This window comes from Hevea brasiliensis, chromosome 14, assembly GCF_030052815.1.
Source record: "Hevea brasiliensis isolate MT/VB/25A 57/8 chromosome 14, ASM3005281v1, whole genome shotgun sequence".
NCBI classification, from domain to species: domain Eukaryota; kingdom Viridiplantae; phylum Streptophyta; class Magnoliopsida; order Malpighiales; family Euphorbiaceae; genus Hevea; species Hevea brasiliensis.
The window spans coordinates 32,179,071-32,193,012 of NC_079506.1; the positions used below are offsets into that span (position 1 = coordinate 32,179,071).

The 13,942-nt window shown below is 36.4% G+C and overlaps 1 non-coding gene across 1 annotated transcript; it reads right to left on the bottom strand.

Annotated features, from left to right (window-relative positions):
- Positions 1-9,538: 9,538 nt before the first annotated feature.
- On the bottom strand, positions 9,539-9,645 carry LOC131173532 (small nucleolar RNA R71). Its single transcript, XR_009143848.1, has one exon. It is a non-coding gene; the product is annotated as a small nucleolar RNA R71 (small nucleolar RNA).
- Between the last annotated feature and the right edge of the window lie 4,297 nt (positions 9,646-13,942).

The following is a 13,942-nucleotide window of genomic DNA, read 5'->3' on the forward strand; positions in this document are numbered from 1 at the left end:
TGGGTCCAGATTCAGGTAGATTCTAGAGTAAATCTTTGTCTAATTAATTGGATATGTTACAGCCACTTTTAAGCCTAATGTTCTTCATAGAAGTTATTACCCTATGTCTTATGATTACTCAAAATTTTGAATTACAAATTTTCAGGTCTTGTAGAATTAATTATAGCAAATTAACTAGCCTAGACTCAAGTACCCTATGCCTCTGGGATTCTAGGTTCAGGTCAGTGGCTTTGAGTCCCATTTTAGGGTCCTTACACTCAAATTTTAAGAAAAGTTTCTAAATCAAAGTTGAAGCCCTATCTCTTAGGTTTCCAAAACAGTTTGACTCATCCCATATGGGATTTTCTAGTGAAAGTTGTGGTATAAATTTTGTTCTGGGGTTAGGTGGTGATTGAGGCAAATTCCAAGATTTGGTGTACTAACTTGTTCTGGCAATTTAGCCTAATTCCCTTGGCTTCTGGGTTCTGGTCAAAACATCAATATTGTAGATCTATGTCTTATAAAAATTTTGGCACTAGTTTCATTGCTTTTTCAATTTTGTATACCAAGTTATGGCCTTTTTTCCAAAATTGGTCGGGTAAGCCTATGTACAACAAATTCTGGGCAGATTTGGTTCTGGACAGTTTTATTGATCTAAATTGTGCTAACAATTTGACTTGGTTAGAGGTAGATCTGGGTTCTGTATTTTTCATGAAAAATGTGCTCCTATGTTTACCCTTTCCAATGGTTCAAGAATCAGGTAATTCTGACCTTCCTAGTGTGAGTTATGGCCATTTGAACATTTACTGTTCATTTGGTCATTTTTCCAGGTCCAGATTAGGGTTACCCGGATTCAAGCCAATTTTAGGCAAGGTTAGGGACAATTTTTGAGCATGATTTCTTCATGAAAAATGTGGCAAATTGTCCTAAGTTTCATCTCCAATTAGCCTCACACCAATTGGAGCAACACAATTCAACTTATGGCTTAAAAACCACACTGGACTTAAGGTTCAATTGCCTATACAAAAAAATCAGCACTCCCAATTTCAAATCCTCCCAACTCCCAAACTTTATTTCACATTCATAGCACTTCTAATAGTCAACAATTCACCTCAACATCATCAATTTCAAGCCATACACAAAATTCCCAAATTGAGATCAAAAGCCTAACTTCCATGTTCATTTTTCATGCAACTCATACCAAACTTATACTAGATTAACATATCTATCATGTATGGTTATCAACAACACCCATAGACAATTTAATTTAATCAAAATTCATCAAATCCTAAACACCCTCATGGCTGCCAAAAATTAGGATTTCAAATTCCTTATCTTTTTCTTTCAATTTCTTGCAATACTAACTCCTTTCCACATGCTTACAATAAGTAGAGAAGGGAGGTAAGGAAATTCTTGCACTAACCTCTCTTAGGTGAAATCCCCATGCTTGCTAACTTCAAATTCTTCTCTTCTTTTTGCTCCCAAACTCTAAATTAAGGTTTAGTGACAAGTTTATGAAGGTAACTATGGAAAATTTGGTGAGATTAGCTTGGAAATGGAGGTTGTGTGAGCAAGAATGGTGGTTTCTCTCAAATGGGTTTTGGCTGGCTGGTTCAAGAAGGAGATGGAAGATTTTCTTTCCACTTTTCTCTCATTTTATTTCTTTTAAAATTGGTTTATGAGTGCTTGTTGCAATTTAATTGGTTGAGAGCCTTTTAATTACATCATGCTTACTCAAGCATGATGTAATAATTGAGCTTTTCTTTCATTTTTCTTTTTCTTTCTTTTCTACTCATTTTTAATTAAATTTTTAGTAATATTTATTCATATTTTATATCATATAATTTATTTACTTAATTGCATAAGTTGGTCAAAAATCATCTCTGAAGATGAAATGACTAAAATGCCCTTCATTTTGCTTATCGAGCTAAAATTATCTGTACCGATTTAGAAAATTCTCTGAGCATTTCCTTGGCATTCTATTTGCCATCGAAACCTCAATAACTCTTCTCTGGAGTCCCAAAAATTATTTCACAGGGTTTTCCCACGGTTATAGGGTCGACTACTATCTTCACAGTCGCTTTCCATTAGGTCACCCATCGCTGGAGCTATGGCTCATTTAACCTTTGTGCATTTCATTTTTAAAATTTTTTTCTAAATTTTTCTTGTCATGTTTTGGATTATTTATGACTCCTCACTATAGTTTGAGTGTAGTTCCAGACATCCTAGCTGTCCGAACAGACATTAGTCATCGGAACAGTAGAATGTACAGACTACCTAAAGTAAGGATGTCACATATCGCCGATCTGAGTGCACATCTAGGACATTCAGATACCACTGATGATGGATTTAAATTCTATTTATCTTGATCATTTGATGGGTATTTTTGAGCTCATTTAACATTGTGGTTGGAGGGTCAAAATTATTTTTCAGAAAAAAAATACCATTTCAAATGCTATTTAAAAAAATAGTTTAGAAAAAATTGTTTAGTTATTTTAATATTTTTATAACTAAAACTCATCAAATTTAATTTTAAATTATTTTTTAATACTCTTTAATTAAAATATTTAAAAAAAATATTTCTTAATAGCAGTTTCAATAGTAATGTCAAATTGACCCTTCATCGTCAATATTGAGGCATGGCTAGTGTCAAAATGAAGTTTGAAGGACCAAGATCTCAATCCTTATGTTTGATTATCTAAAACCACTACTAGTTGGGCTAGATCTGAGCTAAAAGCCACAGAGGAGGGTGATGCCAATCTCTCTCCTCTAATGACCAAAACTACTTCTATTGGTTGAAAAAAGAACTAGGACCAAAGGATTCTATTGCTGCTAATGTCCCATTGATCTAGTACTAGGAATAGCTAGAATTGGTGTCAAAGTTACAGTTTTTGTGATTTCCCCTCTTTATTGATTTCCGTCATTTTTTCACTACTCGCTGTCCATGGGAGAGGGTGTAACGCTCTCACTTTAGGTAGTCCGTACATTCTACTGTTTCGGTGACTAACGTCTGCCTGGCTAGTCAGAATGACTGGAACTATATTTAAACTAGAGTGAGGAGTCATAAATAACCTAAATAATGACAATAAAAATTAAGAAAAAATTTAAGAAATGAAATACAAAGAGGTTAAATGAGCCGAAGCTCTGGCGATGGGTAACCCTAACGGGAAGTGACTGTGAAGACAGTTGGCAACCCTAGAACCATGGGGAGCCCTGCAAAATTATTATTTGGGACTTAAGTGAAGGATTACTGAGGTTTAGATGACAATAGAATGCCAAGAAAATACAAGAAAATTTATGTCAATCGATATAGACAATTATAACTTTGTGAGCACAATGAAGGGTATTTTGGTCATTTCACCCTCAAAAATGATTTTTGATCAACATGTCCATTTAAGTAGGTGAGATTTATGTCATAAAATATGAATAAATATTGATGAAATTTTAATTAGAAATGAGTAAGGAAGAGAAGGAAAGAAAATAAAACAAATGAAATTTAAAAAGCTAATTATGACATAAGCATTAGGTAATGATGATGTAATTAAAATTTTCAACCAATCAAAATTTGACAAACCTAATTAAATGATATAAAAGGAAATTAAAAGGAATAAAAATTCAAAAGTCATATTCTACCTTCTTCCATGCTTGGCCGAATCACCATACCCATAGCTCACCTCCATTTTCTTCCAATTCTCACCTAAAATTTCATGTAAATACACAATAAAATCCCTAGATTTCTTCATAAAAACTTGCTTGTGAACCTTGGAGAAGTGATTAACGGCCAAGAATTGAAGAGAAAGTGAAGTTTAGGCAAACTCCCAATTGTGGAAAGAGAGATTAGTGCCAATTCTCACTTCTCTCTCTCTTTATTCTTTATTAGGACCTTAATTTAAGCTAGAAATTGTAGGAAAATGAAATAAAATACACAAGTATGAACATACATGAAATTCGGCAGCCATGAGAAGGAGAGGGTTTTGATGATTTTTCATTTAATTAAAGTTGCTTAGTGATGATCTTGATGAGTACATAGAGTAGAACATCAATTTCCACATGTGGTAGGAAATTGAAACATGAGGAATTAGGGTTTTGAGCCAAAATTAGGGTTTTGTCAAATTGTTAATGAATTGGTGTTATTAAGGTCAATAAATGATCATTTGATGTGGTTTGACCTTAAAATGGAATTGGTTGTGGAATTGAATTATGAATTGGATGAGTTGCCATTGTGCTGAAAATTTTGAACTTTGAGTCTAGTGGGTTTGGGCAGCCATAAGTTGACTTGTGTAGCTTTAATTGATACAAGGCTAATTAGAGGTGAAACTAGGGACATAATGCCACATTTGTCATGGAGAGACCCTACCCAGAAAACTAACACAAAGTGACCTAAAATTGGCTTGAATCCGGGTAACTAAAATCTAAACATAGAAAAATGACCATATGAATAATGATTGTTCAAATGGGCATAACTTTTTGTAGAGAGGTCCAAATGACCTGATTCTTGAAGCCATGGAAAGCTTAGACATAGTAGAATAACTTTCATGAGAAATAGAAGCCCAAATTCTGATCATAACCTAATCAAATTGCTAACCAAATTTAGCTTATCAAAACTGCTAGAACCAAAATTGCCAAAAAAATTTTGGATATGGACCAATCCGGCTAGTTATGGTAAAAATGCCATAACATGAGCTACAAAACTCTAATTGGAGTGATTCAAAACGAAAATTAAAGTAGAGACATTAAGGAACAACTTTGATGAAGAAAAGCTAGCTAAAATATCACTGTAGATTGGTCCAATGGAGTAGTAAACTTAGGTGGCAAAAATTGAAATTTTAGAATTACTTCTAGGAAGACTTAAATTGTAATTGGCAACTAATGCCAACAAATTTATAACCCAAAATGTGGTACTATTATGAATTTAGAATTTGTATTCCAATTATTTATGAAATAGTCAAAATTTGCATGAATAGTAATGTGAATAGTAACTACTATGACACAAATGCAAAGAACCAAAACCTAAATTGCAAATACGGCCATGTATGCCTAGTTATGATTGGTTTAGATAGGTTGGCATGCCAATAGGGTTCTAACTGCAGTACTACTTATAGCTATGTGCCATTCCATAATTTATGGCTTTTATTGCCATCTCGTGAATTATGGCTTTTGGCCATTTTTTTATTCCTTGACATACACGGCTTTATGCTCGATTGTTATTATGGCTTATTAGCCATTCTGTTGCACACCTGATAGACACTATGTGATCGATGGTGTGACGGCCTGAGGTACTTGGTATCCAGTGCTAGTTTACCTGTTTATCTAGTCCAGTCAATTGATATAGGTTACTTGGGCAATTAAATAAGTCTTAAGAATATATAACTAGATAATGAATATAAAAACCAATAAATTAAATATATTATAAATAATTATAAAAAATACAGTCTGTGAATAGTAATGGCATGATTTCTTTGTATTTAATTATTTTCTTTATTTTTATATTATATTTGCACCACTAAGCTTTATGCTTAGTGCATCACTTTTTGCCACACGTAGGTATTGGAGATCAGGAGAGAGAGACCAGTAGACCATAGACTAGGAGTTAGAGATTTTGATCTGCATTGGGTCCCGAGTGTCACCTCATCCAGCAGTGCATTTGGTAGGACATATTTAGCTGATGTATTTTGCTTCTTTTGGAATATTATAATTAAATATTAAACATGTAATGTAAATTATCAAATTTGTACTTGGTTGCATATTATTGTAAATTAATGAAATTTGTAATTTCGTATATAAATTGTGTATGAATGGAAATGTGATGGAAATCTCTCATGGATTCTTATGAGTGAAATTGATTGATGCTTTTATGGTGAAAATAAGTTTGAAAAAATATATATAAATAATTGTTTCACAAAGGTGGGAAATTGTTAAAATATTAATAAATTAGGGGAAACTCCGTCAGTTTCTCGGATCGATTAATTAAACCTAAATTACTAAAATTAAATATGATTATTAGGAAATGTAATAAGATAAGTTAAGGCGTTCCGGCACCGAGTGTAACATGCCTTGCTCGGCTACACTGTAGACGGGTGAGGGGTGTTACATTTAGTGGTATCAGAGCACGGTTTAGGCGTTTCTGGACCTAGATAGAGTACATACCATGCATTGCATTTGTAAGAGTTGAGGTGACACTAATGTAGATCTATTTGTCTTTGGTTATTTTTAGTTAGGATATGGATCTTGCATCACAGAGAGTTGTTGAGGAGGACGTGGAGAGTCATGCTCCACCCATGACTAAAGGTGAAAGCAGGGGAGAACCTGCTCCACCAGTGCAAGAGATACCTGCACAGCCTCAGCAGGCCCTATTCCAACAAATGACCGAATTCTTCAGGTAGATGACTGGGGCTATTCCACAACCGCACCAGCAATCCCAAAAGTCTCAATTGGAGAAACTCAAAAAGTATGGGGCTGTGGATTTTCTGGGTAAGAAAGAAGATGACCCAGCAACAACTGAGCATTGGTTAGAAAGAACAGAAAGGGTCCTTCAGCAGCTCCATTGTATCCCAGACCAAAATTTAGAGGGTGTTGTGTCCCTATTACAGGGGGATACTTATCAATAGTGGGACACAGTATCCAGGAAGGTGCAACCAGTCCAATAACTTGGGATTTCTTCCTTGTGGAGTTCAGGAAGTAATACATCAGTAATGTGTATCTGAAAGAGAGAAGAAGAGAATTTATTAGCTTGAGGCAGAGGCAACTGTCAGTAGCAGAATATGAGCGAGAATTTGTCAGATTGAGCAGATATGGAAGGGAAATAGTCCCCACTGAAGCTGAAAGATGCAGAAGATTTGAAGAGGGGTTGAATGATAATATTAAGCTGTTTATCACGGCTTTGAGGATCACAGATTTTGCACAGTTGGTTGAGGCTGCATTGAAGGTTGAGAGGGTTAGAATAAATGAACCAAACATAAGAGACAGACAGTAAAAGAGGAGTTCGGGTCAGACTAGTTCTTCCTCTGCACCTAGTAAGAAATTCAGAGGTCCTCCAGCTCAGGGCTATAACCGACACAGAGTCAGGGCCAGTCACAGAGGCCTAGATCTCAGTTTACACCTAGGAGAGGCCCGTCCACGCCATCAGTGGATAGCTCTCCAGGGATGGTGTTTAGGGGACCAGCCCCAGTAATTTCTTTAGCATGTCCACACTATCATAAGTGGCACAGAGGCGAGTGTTGGCGATTGACTGAGGGATGTTTTCAGTGTGGGTCTACTGAGCACCAAATAAGAGATTGCCCACGGAGAACTGTTACAGCTGCTCCAGTACAAGTGACACACATGTATCATATAGATGTTTTTAAGTACAATTGTATATTGTTTCATAGCATTTAGATAAGTAATCTCATGCATAATAATTTCATGAACTTTTCTAAATTCCATTACCAAGCTCTAAATTCTATATTTTCTGTATGTTTTCAGGTGTTTTGAAAAAGTTTCAAAGCATAGGAGTAAAAAAGAAAGCTTGGAAAGGCCAAAAGACAGAGAAGTGTTATTGATACACTTTACATGGGTCATGTAATCAAAGCCATAGACCTGTGTAACTTACTGCCAGGAGAAAGACAAAGAGCTAAGGAAGAATTAAAGTACACGGGCCGTGTACCATGACCCTTGTAAACTATGGAGACCCATGTAAGTCTCTGCCGAGCTAAGCATGAAGAGCTCTATGAAGAGCAAAAGAACACAGGTCGTGTAATCAAACCCATGTAACTAGCAATGCCCCATGTAATCTCCTATGTCAATACAATACGCAACCATTCAAGCTCCAGTAAGTTGCACGACCTTGGGCCGTGTAGTGACACACGAGCCGTGTATCATGCGGCAGCCAGTTTCCTGATTTGGGTTCCCACAGAGAGGAAAGACTCCTAATGCCTTGAAGACTCTAAAAAACTAACCCTAGATTATTCAATATAAATAGGGGCAGCAGAAAGCACAAAGAAAAAAAGGAAAAGAGAAGAAAAAAAAAAAAGAAAGAGAGCTTTTGATATTTTTCCTACACATTCTCTTAACAGCCATTTTGGAGAATAAGAGCATCAGCACAGAAAGGAAATCTTCAGCAAAAGTTCCACAAGTTGAAAGCTGCAGAAAATCCTCTTGGGTTCTTTTGTTTTATTTCTTTAAACAGACTTTTTATGTTCTTTCATTTTATTTTCATTATGTTTGTTAAACTCACCATGAGTGAGTAATTCCTTTATTATGGAATTAGGAGAGTAGCACTTTTAGTCGTTATTATGGATTAATATTAAGTTTCTATTTATTGGATATGAGTTTTGCTCTTTGATTTAATATTCTATGTTCTTAATGCATGCTATGTGTTGTTACCCACCTAGACATGATAAAAGATATTAATTGAAGAACTGAAAGGTAAAGGTTAGTGTTGGAAAATCAGAATATTGAACTTAAGAAATCTGACTTAGAGATAGGCTGAAATCGTTCGTAGAGTTCCATAATTAATCATAGATCTTAAAGGGTTTTAATTAATTTAATCACCATGAAAGTAGGGTTTAGGTTAATTAAAATACACCTTGAGTGCCTTGAGAGAGGACCCATAATATCTTAGGATTAATTTCCATCAAAGCTATGATTCTCAATCTGATGAATAGATAAGATCAAATTCCATAGTAAGGTTGCAATGTGAAATCCTAATTATGGAATTGCTTTTATAAATAATTTAATTCAAAATTTACTTTCAGCATCCAAAATAGATTTAACTCACTCTTCATCTATATTCGGTAGCCTAAACAGTCAGAATTGCTGTGTAGCTTGGTATTTGCTAACTAAATTCCTCGTGGGAACAATACTTCACTCACTACTTATTACTTGTTAGCGATCTATGCACTTGCGGTGGTTGTAAAACCAGCAAACAAGTTTTTAGCGTCGTTGCTGGGGAATTTATGTTTAGCAATATTAGGCAATAGGCACTTTAACTGATTTAGGCATTTATTATTATTGTTTAAATTTACTTAATTAATTCTTTTTATTTTCTATCAGGTATTTGGTTTGGTGCATGATCAGAACAAAGCTAGAGGAAGAAGTTTTGGACTTGGATCCCGAAATAGATAGAACTCTAAGAGCCATCAGAAGAGAAAGGAGACGCTAAGAACAAGATCAAGGGAATCCAGAAACTCCAATCATGGTTGACAACAATAACAGGCTAAGACTCTTGAGGGACTACGGAGCTCCATCTATACAAGGATTCCAGCCCAGTGTTATAAGACCCATAGTGGAAGCCAATAATTTTGAACTGAAACTAGCATGGCTCCAGATGATTCAACAAACCTAGTTTGGGGGTTTACCAACGGAAGATCCACATTACCACCTCTAGTGCTTTCTTGCCCTATGTGATACATTCAAGATGAATGGAGTCTCTGATCAAGCTATAAGATTCAGAGCATTTTCATTCTCCCTTTAAGACAAAGCGAGGAAGTGGTTATTTTCTCAACCAGCTGAAACATTCACCACTTGGGAAGACCTCTCCCAAGCTTTTCTAGTAAGGTATTTTCCACCTGTAAAGACTGTAAAGTTGAGAGTTGAACTATATACCTTCAGACAAAAGGAAGGTGAATCACTTTATGATGCATGGGAGAGGTATAAAGACTTGCAGAGGGAATGTCCAAACCGTGACATAGAGTATTGGCTCCTAGTTCAGAATTTCTATAATGGGCTATTGCCTTCCACAAGGAGCACAGTAGATTCAGCTGCAGAAGGTGACCTGATGGAGAAAACAGTAACACAAGCACTTGGACTTTTGGAGAGGGTCACGTATCACGACTACGAATGGTCAAATGAAAGGGGAAATACAAAGAGAGCAGCAGGGATCCTGGAAGTGGATGCCCTAAGCATGATAAATGCTCAATTTGACTAGCTCACAAAGAGGCTTGATAAAATGCAAGCCAATGCTGTTAGAACAAGCAACCAACACTATGACAGCTGTGGAGGAGGATATATAACTTTAGAAAGTAACAACTTCAATGAATCCTCCACAGAACAGATGAACTATGTGAATAATGGAGGAAACTTCAACCATATGCAGCTTAATAACCCATATTCAAATACTTATAACTCTGGATGGAAGAACCACCCTAATTTCTCATGGTCCAACTCACAGAATTAGCCAATGAACAAACAGTAAGGGTACAGACCACCACCACCCCCTGGGTTTTAGAACAGAGGACAAAACTTTGCACAGCCACCACCACCTCCTCAACCTCAATAACCTGAATCGAAAATGACCATGGTATCCATGATGGAAGGCCTCTTGGTAACTCAACAACAACAGAATGAAATGATCAAGCAGTTGACTTCCAGAATGAACCAACTTGCTACTCACAACAAGATACTTGAAAATCAAATTGCTCAGCAAGCAGGTTCTTCAAGCGAAGCTGCTGGTAAACTGCCTAGTCAACTAGAGATGAACCCAAAGGAGTATTGTAAAGTAGTTACATTGAGGAGTGGAAGAATTCTAGAACAACTAGAGGAAAAACCAACAGAGGAAACCTCTGATAAATCTAAAAGCCAAGTAGAGAAAAAAGAAGAAGAAGTCAAGAAGGATCAGGAAGAGGAAGCGAGGAAGAAAAAGAAGCTACGAGAGCCATATCAGCCTCCCCTACCTTTTCCTCAGAGATTCCAGAAAGCCAAATTGGACAAGTAGTTTGGGAAGTTTTTAGAAGTTTTACAGAAACTCTACATCAACATTCCCTTCACTGAAGCACTTTCTTAGATGCCATCCTATACCAAAATCCTTAAGGAAATTCTGTCAAAGAAAAGAAAGCTGGAGGACTATGAGACTGTTTCTCTAACAGAGGAATGCAGTGCCATACTGCAAAACAAACTGCCTCCAAAGCTGAAAGATCCAGGAAGCTTCTCCATACCTTATCTCATTGGCAATAAGAAAATAGACAAGCCCCTCTGTGATCTTGGGGCAAGTGTGAGTCTAATGCCTCTATCAATATGTTAAAAATTGGAGGTCGGAGAATTGAAACCCACAATAATTTTACTGCAATTGGCTAACCGATCTATTAAATATCCCATGGACATACTTGAGAACATCCCTATCATGGTGGACAAATTCTTCATTCTAGTTGACTTTGCTGTCTTTGAAATAGAAGAGGATGTTCAAATCCCTATCATATTGGGAAGACCTTTCTTGGTAACTATCGGAGCAATTATAGACATCAAAAATGGGTGGCTAACTCTTAAGATAGGAGATGAAGAAGTGGAATTCAACTTGTTTAACACAATAAAACATAAATTTGAACCTAATAAATACTTTAAAATTGATACGGGTGACAAACAAGTTAAAGAGGAATTCCGTAAAGCGTAACCTAAAGACCCTCTTGAAGCATGCTTACTGCACACTCACACTGCTGATAATGAAAACACAGAAATTGTAGCTTGCGCATAATATTTAGCAGCTCATCCACCCCTACCCTTGGCTCAAGCTTTTAAGGTGGAGGAGCTAAAGGAGGAACAACCCAAAAGCAAGCCAGAGAACAACACTAAACAGGTAGAACTTAAACCTCTCCCCTCCTCACTAAGGTATGTATTTTTGGACTCAAACTCTAAATATCCTGTTATTATCAATGCTAGCCTGTCAGATATAGAAGAGAAAAAATTACTAAGAGTACTTAGGACTCATAACAAGGCTTTAAGTATAAAATAGAAGACCTGAAAGGGATTAATCCCTTGATTTGCATGCATAGGGTACCCATGGAGGAAAATAGTAAACCCACTATTAAACACCAAAGAAGGCTTAACCCAAACATGAAGGAAGTAGTTAAGAAAAAAATTCTAAAACTATTAGACGCAGGTATTATATACCTAATTTCTGATAATAAATAGGTTAGTCCAGTACATGTAGTGCCTAAGAAAGGCAGGACAACTGTTATCCAGAATGTAAACAATGAACTGATCCCTACTAGGGTAGTCACTGGTTGGCGCATGTGCATAGACTATAGGAAATTGAATAGTGCCACCAGAAAAGACTATTTTTCTCTCCCTTTCATCGACCAAATGCTAGAAAGGCTAGTAAAACATTTATACTTTTGTTATCTAGATGGGTATTTGGGATTCTTTCAAATTCCTATTCACTCAGAAGATCAAGAAAAAACCACATTCACATGCCCTTATGGAACCTTTGCATATAGAAGAATGCCTTTTGGTCTTTGTAATGCCCCTGCTACCTTTTAAAGATGCATGATGGCTATTTTTTCTGATTATATTAAAAATATCATGGAAGTCTTTATGGATGATTTTTCTGTCTATGGAACTACTTTTGATGATTGCTTAGCTAACTTATCCAAAGTGTTGCAAAGATGTGAAGAATCAAACTTGGTCCTGAATTGGGAAAAATGTCACTTCATGGTAAGAGAAGGCATAGTTCTTGGTCATCTGATATTAGAAAGAGGGATTGAAGTTGACAAGGAAAAAGTTGAGATCATTGAAAAAATGTTACCACCAACATCAATCAAAGAAGTGCGAAGTTTTTTGGGACATGCAGGCTTTTACAGAAGATTCATCAAAGATTTTTCCAAAATAGCTAGCCATTGACAAATTTATTAAATCAAGATGTTTCCTTTGATTTTGATAAAAATTGCCTTGCTTCTTTCAACAGGATAAAAGAGGCCTTGATCTCAGCACCCATTATGCAACCACCTGATTGGGAGCTACCATTCAAAATCATGTGTGATGCAAGTGATTATGCTATGGGAGTAGTACTCGGACAAAGGAAAGATAAAAAACTCCATGCCATTTACTACACCAGTAGAACACTTGATGATGCGCAAATCAACTACGCTACCACAGAAAAGGAATTTCTAGCAATAGTGTTTGCAATTGATAAATTCAGATCCTATCTTTTTGGATCAAAAGTCATTGTATACACAGACCATGCTGCTATCAGATACCTTTTGAATAAAAAGGAAGCGACGCCAAGGTTGATTCGATGGATCTTACTACTTTAGGAATTTAACCTTGAAATTAAGGACAAGAAGGGGGTCAAGAATGTGGTAGCCGATCATCTCTCAAGGCTGAGACACGAGTACTTAGAAGAAGCTAAAGAGTTGCCAATAGATGACTCATTCTCTGATGAATACCTATTATCCTTATCCCACGTTCCATGGTATGCTGATTTTGTGAATTTTCTTATATGCAGGGTTTTGCCACCAAACATGTCTTATCAGTAAAGAAAGAAATTTTTGCATGATGTGCGATACTACACATGGGAGGAACCTCTGCTATACAAGAGATGCAATGACGGGCTGATAAGACGATGTATACCAGAGGAGGATATAGAGAGCATTCTCCAGCACTGCCATTCATCACCATATAGAGGACACTTTGGCACCACAAAAACAGTAGCTAAAATTTTGCAAGTAGGATTTTACTGGCCTAATCTGTTTAAAGATGTGAGATCCTTCGTGCTAGCTTGTGATCAATGCCAAAGAATATGTAACATTTCCAGAAGGAATGAAATGCCACTGCACGGTATACTTAAGGTAGAGTTATTTGATGTTTGGGGGATAGACTTCATAGGGCCATTCCCCTCTTCCTTTAGAAACAAGTATATTTTGGTTGGTGTTGATTATGTGTCAAAATGGGTAGAAGCAATAGCCACGCCGACCAACGATGCTAGAGTGGTCACAAAGTTCCTTATGAAGAACATCTTCATAAGATTTGGCACACCACGAGCAATAATCAGCGATGGAGAAAGTCACTTCTACAACCAACAATTTGAAACACTATTGAAGAAGTATGGAATGACTCACAAGGTGGCCACACCTTATCATCCTCAAACCAGTGATTAAATAGAAATTTCAAACAGGGAGCTAAAATGAATCCTAGAGAAAACAGTAAACCACTCAAGGAAGGATTGGTCTATGAAGTTAGATGATGCATTGTAGGCATACCGCACTACATATAAAAC